Source organism: Anser cygnoides, chromosome 2 (genome assembly GCF_040182565.1).
Source record: "Anser cygnoides isolate HZ-2024a breed goose chromosome 2, Taihu_goose_T2T_genome, whole genome shotgun sequence".
NCBI lineage: Eukaryota > Metazoa > Chordata > Aves > Anseriformes > Anatidae > Anser > Anser cygnoides.
In genome coordinates, this window is record NC_089874.1 from 53,823,988 (window position 1) to 53,834,313 (window position 10,326).

At 47.0% G+C, this 10,326-nt stretch overlaps 1 long non-coding RNA gene across 4 annotated transcripts in view; it reads right to left on the minus strand.

Moving 5' to 3' along the window:
• LOC106041719 (uncharacterized) overlaps positions 1-10,326 on the minus strand; it is a 200,995-nt gene extending 190,669 nt beyond the window's left edge. For all 4 annotated transcript variants that reach the window (XR_010829304.1, XR_010829302.1, XR_010829303.1 and 1 more), the window contains exon 1: positions 5,729-10,326. This is a non-coding gene — a long non-coding RNA (uncharacterized lncRNA). The remainder of the gene's footprint in view (positions 1-5,728) is intronic.

Sequence of the window (10,326 nt, forward strand, 5' to 3'; positions counted from 1 at the left end):
AGTGCCCTCAGCTCAGAAAATTAATAAAATATTATCTCACGAGTGAACTTCAAAAGCTTTGGCAGTTCCATTCATTCCACTTCAGATAAGCAGCCAAAATATTGCAATATCCTGCTAACCTGATGTGAAACATCCAGCTCTCCTTGGCCGGTAACATTAGGTTGGAAATGTGTGAACAATCTTTAATATTAAATATTTAGTCATTTCATCTGCTCTGTCGTGCCTCCCTATGCATGGATCCAGTATTCCTGCTTCTAAAGGTAGATTTAGGCTCGGAGAGCCAGCGGGGCTTTGACAAAACAGCAAGTTTGAAGTCTGAAGACGTGGGATTAAAACCCAGGTTTTGGCAAACCTAGCAGCCTTGTATTTAAGGGGTGAACTGTCCAGAGATCTCTCATCCTGGGACAGGAAGACTCTGGCTGATGAGCAAAGTGATCTAGTCTGAATAAGACTGGCAAGAGGACACCGTGTGAGGAGAGGTAATTTTAGGGACATCTTGCACTTTGTGCTCGCCTTGTCTCCCAGCAGCCCAGCCACTCTCAGTTATTTCTCTCTCCCTTCACAGTTATCTGGGGTTTTGTGTGAGTGTGTGTTTTGTTTGTTTGTTTGTTTTTGTTTTGTTTTTTTATTTTTTTTTTCCCAAGATTCCTCTTGCCATAATAAACTACTGGCCATACTAGAATTTAAGTTATTGGCACCAGCTGAACCTTCTAATTCTGAGCCGCTGAGGGACCCTGCCTTTCCTCTACAGACAGGCAAAGGAGAGAGGTCTCTGGCTGACCCATGCCAGCATTTAGGGCTCATGCTCCACAGCACTGAGACCCGGCACATGTTGGGGATGCAGGTGGGGGCCTAACAGAGATCCCAAATTAACCTGACGTCTGTGGGAATCCAGGTGGACTGCAGCCTCCCAGAGTGAGCCCAGATATTCGCTTCACCCCAAACTGACACTCTCATCAGCGTACTCTACAGACAGAACAAAAATTAAATCCCTGCGGCATCTGATTCTCCTCTCTTCCCTGCTGCCAGTCCCTCAGTATGAGGGCTGGAGCCCAGGGAGAGCGTTATTAATCTGTCGATGAACATGAAATGCTAGCGCTCACAGGACTGTCAATCCAGCACAAGTAATGAGTTAAATATATATATTTATATTTAATTTCCAATTCATCAGTAATTCCCGACAGATGGAATCCTTGCATTTCAGGTCAACTTGACATTGCCAGCGCTCAAAGGTTCAAGTGAGCATTGCCAAATTTAATGAGCTGCAGTAACAATGTCTCCACATTATTGGACTAATTACTAGCTTCTGAAAAGAAAAGAAAAAAAAAGAGGGGGGAGGAAGAAAAAGAAAATCCTCTAAACAGATGAAACTTTAATTAACAGCATTTTGAGATGTTACTTATTATGGAGCAAATGCCACTTCAAAGTGAAAATAGCCTCTAGGTGGATAACAGATCTCATGAACAGTACGGGCGTCAATTCAATACTGACTTGCTTCGCATGCACGGCTTTCAGCCCTCAGAGCAACCAGACTTCGTGGCAGCAGCACTCGTGAGGCAGAGTTTCCACCTCCGCCGAGCAGCCCAGGCACACGGAGAGCTGCTGCGGGTGGATGCCGCCTCTCAAAGCAGGACGCGGGACACGCTGGCTGCAGCCTGGCGATGTCCGGGGCTTGGCATGACTTCCCAATGTGAGATTTGGGGCAGGAAATTAATTTCAGGTTTGTTCAAAGCAGTGGCTACAGGCTTGGGCTTCCAGGTTGAAAGTCCGAGTTTGGCTGAAGCCGGTGGAAATGGTGTGCCTTTAAACTTGTGGAACTAATAATAGGATTTTGCCTCAAATGAATGAAGCAAATGCAAGGCTAATTTCTTCAAATTAACTCTAAGCAACTTCTGTTTCTCTTGCTCTCTCACACACACTCTCTCATTCATTCACTTATCTAAACAGACAGAAAAAAAAAATCCTAGCCTTCAAACTAATCAAAATATTTTCCCTGTGAACTGAGAAGGAAGAAAAGGAAGAGGTTTGTTGCTACTTCTATTTTTGAATACTGAGCATTGCTCAGATCTGCCGTGATGAGGGGCCATGTCAAATTGACTAGATCAGATAACAGCAGGCTGCAAAAACGTTTCCTTACCCTGCGGAGACCTTCATGAATCTATTCATACCTTGCTGGTTTCAACCACCTTTGGCAGTCCTGCTGCTTTGAATGGCGACTGCGGCAGCCCGGAGCAGGCTGGCACCTCACTGCAACATGCTCAGGTGATCCAGGACGCACAAATCGCATTGGTCTGCAAAGCCCCACACTGTCATCTTGTCCCATGCCATCTTGCAGCAGCCCCCAGGCAGGAGGAGGCAGGGATGGATAACGTTTGGCATCGCGTGGCCATGCAACATGCATGCTTGCTGTGAATTCAGCCTTCCTAGTGCTGGAAGTGGAGGGGAAGCCTCAGATTTATTTAAGTGTGAGGATATATCTCAATTTTCCCCTTGTGTTTCTTTTTGGTTTTTGTTTGTTTGTTTGTTTGTTTTCCCACTCCTATCCTGAAAGGCCTGTTCCCGCTGCAGAATTAGCACCTTGATACATTATTAGCTAGCCAAACATAATGGCAACACCTAAGGAAAGCTGCAGCCTTTGCCTTTGGAGCATTTTCTGCACCAAGAAAAGGACTGTAATTGAAGCCATTTGGGGGGAACAGAACAGCAAGCGCTCTGCTGCCTGTACAGGGAAATACAGGGAATTGTCCCCCAGGACACTTCCAAGGCACAGCCTGGGTGGTGAGCGTGATCTTCAGCCCCCACAGCTTTAAAGCACAGCGATGCAGGCAGGGGCAGGGGCTGGAGCAATGGCTGGGGACCCTCCCTGCAGCAGAGGGTGAGCAAGACGCAGCCTGAGTCACAACGCCTTCCTCCTTTCAAGGCTGAATCACCTCCACGGAGCTGGGAGAAAAAAGACATGCATCACAGCTTCTTGCCTCGGCTTTCTGCTTGCATAGGTCCCTGTCCTCCCAGAGCAGCACCTATTGCATCCCAGCAACCAGACCAGTAAAATTTCTGTGCTTTGTTAAGCACCCAGGACCACACCTAAAAGTGGGCTAGTAGAACCCAGGAACTTCACAGTTTAATACGGAGAGTTCACTTTATCACCACCTCTCCCCGCTCCACCCTCAAAATAAAATATTAAATTAAAAAAAAAAAAAAAAAAGCAAGCAGCAGCTAGGAGGCTGGTGGCTATGTTTAGCTGGAACAGGATTTGAGGTTTTGAGGGAAAACCCCTGGCTGCAAAGCACCTGGCTGATGCAATAGAGCAAGAAATAGGCTTCTACCTATCAGAAGAGGGATCCTGACATCAGTGGGTGTATGGCTGCTCCTTACTGAGAGGGAGAGGGTCGCAGGGCCTGCAGACTGAGGTGTACAAGAGGACAATATACCACAAAGGGTATCTGCATTGCAGAGGGTGCCTTGGAGGATTCCATACTGCTGAGCTGCACTCAGTTCATAGCCACATAGGAGTCTTCATGGCCATCTCCCTGCATGCAACAGCCTCCAAAATAATACCTGGATAGGTCCTAGCCCACTTAAGCTATGATTTTCCCCATAATGACAACAAAGATGACAGCTACCACTTAGCCAAACCCAGCTGGCTCCTGCTGTGCTCCCTGGCCCAGCCCAGGCTCTTCACCAGCGCCAGTCCCACCTGGGCTGGACACACAGACCCAGGGTTTCCTCGGCCATCTGGCTTGGTGTCTTCTGTGAGGCTTTGTGCCACTGCTCTTGTCTGTCTGGGAGCTAGTTCCTCTTCCAAGCCATTGCAGTCTCTTCCAGTGCCCTCAGCTTTACTGGTGCCCGTGACATTTGGGACACCCTGACCACCGGAGTGGAAGCCTCCGAGGCAGCCTGTGGGATGCGAGCGGCTGGCTGGTTTCCAGGCCTGTGGTTGCCATCTTTTGTTACTGGAAATACCCTAATTAGTTTCTAATGCACCGCATTAACCTGACACCATCCACTTTACCCCACGTCCCTTGGCTTTTTCAGGACTTTTTATTTTAATCACCCGTGCAGATTGCAAATGCTTTTCCCAACACGGTGCTCCTCGCTCTGCTCACAGATGAAGGTGGTCTGTGAAAACACAGCGGTGGCTTCGGCTGGAGAGCAGGACAGCCTGATTCTCCCCTAATTCTTTCTCCCCTTGTCACCCACAGACTTCTCGCTGCACAAAAAAACAAGTGACCAGCCTCCTCCTAATCTCACTCTTGACACTTAAAAACAAACCAAGCACAAATCAGTCTCCCTTACCAGAGGACAAGAAAGATCGTCGGTACATAGCATTTGGCTGTTATCGGTCAGGCAGAGCCCTGCAGCCTGGGTGTGAGCTTTAGCAGCCGTTTGCAAATCTGCCCCCTGGATCCAGGTTGGCCTTTCAAGCACCTCTCAAAGGCCGTGGGTCTGAGACGTGTGTCTGGTCCTTATCTAGTTAGTTCTTCCCCCTGACTTGCTACGAAGGAGGGTGGGGGAAGAGATGGACCGGACAGATGAGGCTGGCACTTTGATTTACTCCAAGTCCTTGAAAGCCTGTTGTTATTAAATGCAAAAGAGGAGTAAAAAAAAAAATACAATAATAAAAAGCAACTAATGCATCCCATTTTTATGGCCAAAAATAAAGGCACTTGGAAGGCAGGCTATTTAATGGCTATCATTCCTCCTGTGTTATTCGAAGATCCCCTTGTAAACGGGAATCCTGGGTCTGTTTTGCCATCTGTTCCCTCCACTCCTGCCTAGGAATCCTGAAAGGGTATTTATTGTATATGCAGGTTCAGTGAGGCCCACTTAATATAAACAAATACTGCACGAAATATGGTGGGGCCTGCTCTTTCTGCAGTGCCTGTATTTATGAGGAAACAGTACAAAAACAAATATGTAATCTGGAAATAAACCTGTTAAATGAATAAAAAGTCCTACAGAGCAAAACATAATGATTAGCAGAGCCATTCAGTGAAAGACCCTGTTAAGGGAACACATCTGCTGTCATCCACTTTGCATCAGTGCCTTTCCCCCATGATAGAAACCCATCTGAAAGCAGCCATCAGGAAACCATGGGGGAGGGGATGGGGAGAAGGAGGCAGTGATTCAACCCAAGAGTTACAGGGCCACTTCTGCTGGCTCTTGAAATGCCCCTTGAGTCCTGTTCCCTGCTGTCCACGAAATAAAGCCTATGTTATTTACAGTATGCACTAGGTACAGATGACAGCCACTCAGCTGAAGAAGAAGACGACCAAGGAGTAACAACAACAACAAAAAGATTAGCAAAGCAATTGAAGGCCAGCATGGTGTGCTGAACAAAGATTCGAATAAAGAACTTGAAGTGCAACATGTTTGTGCACACACGCATAGAAAATCATATTTTGCTTCTGACCTTGCGCAGAGCCTGGGCAGGGCTTGTACAGAAGAGCAGAGCGAGATAAACCTGCTGTGGAAATGCAAATCAGTCATGATCTATGATTGCTAGCTTGACTTCTGTGCAACATAGCTATTCAAATGCAGGAAGTACTGTTCCAGCTACCTGTTCCTATTAACTCTATATTTACAGACCCACAGTAAAATCACGACCTGCTCCACACCCACCCCACCCACGCGGAGCCAGCTACAGGCTAGGTGAGTAACCACGCTGCTGGTCACCCTCTCTGCCTGTCATTTACATTTGCTCCAAGATGTGCTGGGTATTTCCTACCGCAGCTTCTGCTTTCCACCGTGGGTTGCCCGATCTTCCCCATGGAGCCCATCATTAATGAGTCAGTCTCCTCCAACAACGCAAACGCGACGTGGAGAAGTGGCCACAGCTGATGCAAGCCCGGAAAGTGATGCACCAAGCCCTGATGCAACCCCCCTGGGAGCCACAGTTACTCCCCCGGAGCACGTGGGACAAGGATGCCCTGCTTGCTTTCAGCGTGACTCTGGCTTTCGCCTTCGATTGCCAGCACAAAAACTGACAAAACCCATGGCTTCCTGAGCCAGATAAAACTCTGCTTTTAACCTCCAGCTAACAGCTGCAGGTGAGCTATCCTGGGTGAAAACACTGCACAGACAACGTGCTTTTCCTTTGTCACACGTGCTACTTCATGGTCACACTGAAGTGCATTGCCTGCCTGTGTTTTCAGCATCAGGATCGTTTGTTCTTCTTGCTGATCAATCAAAGTAAAGCAATAAAACCTTCACTTTTTGGCAAGGAAGACAACGCCGCAACATCTACCAAGTAGCAGGTCTGCGACTCCCCTTCCCCACCCAAAGCACAGAGTAATGAATGCATCACGTGGCACAATTTGAGTACTAATTGGCAAAACAGGCACAATAATTTGCTTGAACGTGCACTGTGGGGATGGTGGACTGTTTGCAGTTAGCCAGCGCAGATGTGCTGCTCTCTGTGTGCGTGAGATATATGTAAAAGTTCAATGGGTTTATGTCGCTGCAGTTACTACTGCTGCTCACTGACACACTCTAGTATTTTTATTGCTTTTTCATAGCTGACATGATTCTGATGGTATGTAATTAAATATTTTACAAAGATCAGGTCTGATCTGTCAACCTTTATGCATATGAAAAATCTCATGGTGTTCAATGCCTCTACTCATGTACACAAAGCAGGCTGGGCTGGGTTCCCACAGCTATAAAAGTATTTTTTTCCCCCTCTGTATTACCCATTTGGGACCCCAATGGAATTAATTGTGAAAAAAAAAAATCCTTAAATATCCTTCACTTTTATTCTGTGTATTGAAACCTTCAGCTAGGATTTAAAGAAACTATAAGAACAGTGTTGTGGCAGTTATGTTTGGCTGGGAGTGGAAAGAAGTAAGAGTTTGTGTTTTGTCATAGGCTGAAAGACATACTGCTTTTTTTGCCAGTCTGTATCTCGATGTGGTTTCCTGAGACTGATTAAGGGCTTGAAGGGTGTTTTTTTTTTCAAGAATTCATGACTCACTTTTTAAAACAGTGTATTTCAGACACAATGGGGATTGCCTGAATATTTTTTGTTGTTGCTGTTGTTTTGTTTTAATGATACCTGCAAAATATGTCACAGTCATATGCTTCCTTCAAACTGATACGCATGCAAAACTCTCATGTGAGGGTGTCTCACAGGTGCTGTGCTCTGGGTCTTTCCCTCCAACCCAGCGCCTTTTCATGCTCACAGGGATGCTCAGCCGCAGTGCACTGCTCTAGAGCAGGAGCTGAAGCTCTGCTGTAGCAAAGCGTTTCAAAGTGTGGCTTGGGGCTGAGCCACAAAGCTTTTCAAGTTTTGATCCAGATCTGGGCCTACAGGGCAGGTGGATATTTGGACATGAATTTTAGATTTGGATTCGTCTGATGGAATCACGTTTAAACCTTTGCAGTCATTCTTCTTCTAGGACCAAAGCACACGTACACAAGCGTGGGCCACTGCATATCCTCAAAACCCTCAATAAAATCTTCTCTCATTTCCCAGCCTCTGCTTCCCCAGTGCCTCCACAGCTGGGTGCAGCTATTTTTCCGATTTTCCCCCAGCAGGGAACACAGTGAGGGCCTGAACACAGCCAACCAGGCTTTCCTGTCATTTTATGCACACACCCTTAATATTTTACTGCCTCTTGGACCCCTGAGAAAGCATCTCTCCCATCTTTGGGCAGAAAGGGAAAAAAAATATGAGTTTCTGGAAATGAAGAGGCCTTTTAAACGGAAGTCTACTAAGTTATTAGTCTACTATGGAAACCAAGATATAACAAAGTTGCACCTAATCTTCGACTGGGAATCATTAAACCTGATCACAGCACTGCCAAAGCAGGCGGAGGACAGACTTATGCCTTTCAGTAAGCTCTGCTGGACCACTAGTTTTGCATGGCACTAAAATGAAACCCATTACACTTCCCACACCTCTGGACGGAGCGTTTCCACTTCCCTGTGTGCCATGCTGCTGCCAATTTGCCATCACAGGGCCAAAAGCAAGAGTGCTGAAGTGCCAGGAGAAAGCTGATCCCACATGACGCATCGGGGAAAGACAACACGCACCAAGGCTGCTGGAAAAAAAGGCACTCTCCTGGGTTCCTAGCCCACATGAAATTTTATGAGATTTGAATGAAATTCAGATAAAGAATCCAGGCCAACAGCTCCTTATCCAAAATGAACTCAATCGCTGGACTTTCGTCTTTTTAAGCGTCACCTGACCGTGCTTCGCACTGCCTAGGTTGAGCTCTGCTTCTGAACTACCTCAGAAAAAATTAACCCTTCTGTTGGCACCATAATGTGGGGTGAACTTAAAATTAAAAAAATAAAATAAAAAAAAATTAAACGGTATAAAAAAATAAAACCCACTAGATCATGACACTACAATGACCCCAACATATGGATGTGTTACAGCCCCTCAACAAATCAAGGGAGGCACTTAGAGACACGGAAACAGGCAGCTAAGTGAGACACAGGTTTTACTTGTCCATGCACACCTATGAACATGAACATATGGATTTCTTTACATCTTGACCCCGGAGAACTGGCATAAAACTTGAAAACTGCCACCTGGTTTCTGCAGTAATTTTTCCATTTAGGGTTTAAACAGCATCTAAACCCATGTGTGTGTGTTTTTCTCTTGCAAATATGCAGCACAGACAATTGCAAAGCAAGGAGATGGGCGTGAGAAAGAGGATTTCTGTTGACCCAGGGGAACCAGGAGAGGGATGAGCCCAGGCCTGCCAAACAGCTGGTTGAACTGCAGAGCCTTTTCTCAGGCTGTTGTGAGGCTTGTCTACTGAAGGCACAAAAAGCACCTTCTCCTCTGCCTCCCTGTTTGTTGTTTTTTTTCATTGCTCCCCCAATGCAAATGTACTGGAGGGTGCTCCATGAAGCAAGACTGAGGCATGTCCCATCACCTGAGAGGAAAAGCAGCATGCTTTTAAATGCTGTTTTTCTAGGACGGCACAGGAGTCTGGCCAGACAAGTGCTCAAATGTTTTTAAAGTGTTACCCCTCCTTTCCTCAGCTGTTGCTGGCTGCTTCCACCCCCCTGGGCCTTGAAAGCAGAGTCCGTGCAGGCTCTTGACCCATGGCATGGCAACCTGTGGTGGGTTTGCTGAGGAGAAGAAGGCCCTGTGCTGTCGCTTCTTGGCCAGGGGCCCAAGGAGGGAGTGCAACACGTATAAACCTCTCTATTCGTCATACGCCCCATCAGTTAAGTCCATCTGGAACCACAGAATCACAGAATCCTTTAGGTTGGAAAAGACCATTAAGATCGTCAAGTCCAACCATCACGTAACACTGCCAAGTCCGCCACTAAACCACGTCCCTAAGCGCCTTGTCCACATATCTCTTAAACACCTCCAGGGATGGCGACTCCACCACTTCCCTGGGCAGCCTGTTCCAATGCCTCAACACTTTCCCTGTGAAGCAATTTTTCTTGATATCCTGTCCAGGCCTCCCCAGGTGCAACATGAGGCCATTTCCTTGCATCCTAAACCTAGCGATTTAATATTTGTTCACATCTAATCTAGCTATTTCATCCATCTGCAGCTGAGGGCGAAGGCCATGCAGTGCATGCTGGCTGCCTGTGGAGTACACAAAGCCAGTGGAAGATCTCGGTCTTCATCGATGCTGAATTTGCAGCAGATCCTGGTTTTCCCAACGACAGGCAGCCATTTTCTGACACAGCCACGCAAAACCTGCCAGGAAGACAGAGGAAGCTGAAAACTTCCCTTGGCCACATTACACACTTCATCATGCATGGCTGGGGCAAGCGAGGGCAGAGGCCTGTCCCCCACCACTCGCCAGGCTGCTGGCTCCCTGCTCCACGCCAAGCGAAGGGCATGGGGGCCTCACGTGTGAGTCCAGAGCAGATCAGAAAATGAAAACAAAGCCCCCCCTACCCCCAGAACATTTCTTTGTCTCCATTCATAACCACAATTTCATTTGCATTGATGTTTCCTGACTGATTCTCTCCTCAGAATAATTGATGGGGAGAAGATCAAGAAATGTAATTAAAAGAGAAGCAAACAGAAAACAAAGGGAAGAGGGTAAATGGGCATGCGACTTCGGGTCAGAGAAGGAAGAGGAGCAGGTGGTGGAACTGATGAGGGAGATTTAATGAACTGCGATTGACTTCGAATAACAAAGGAGGAGGAACCTAATCCTACCCTTGGATCTGCACGCATATGGACTTACCATAACAAATGGTAATCAATCCATCAGCCTTAAATTAAAGATAAGGTGGGCAGAAAGGAAGGGACCCAGTCTAGCCCCTCCTCCCCCCTCCTGCCATCACACCAAGTCTGTTTGCGTGTGTTCATTGACATATGTCGATAGGGCTAGTGTCCGA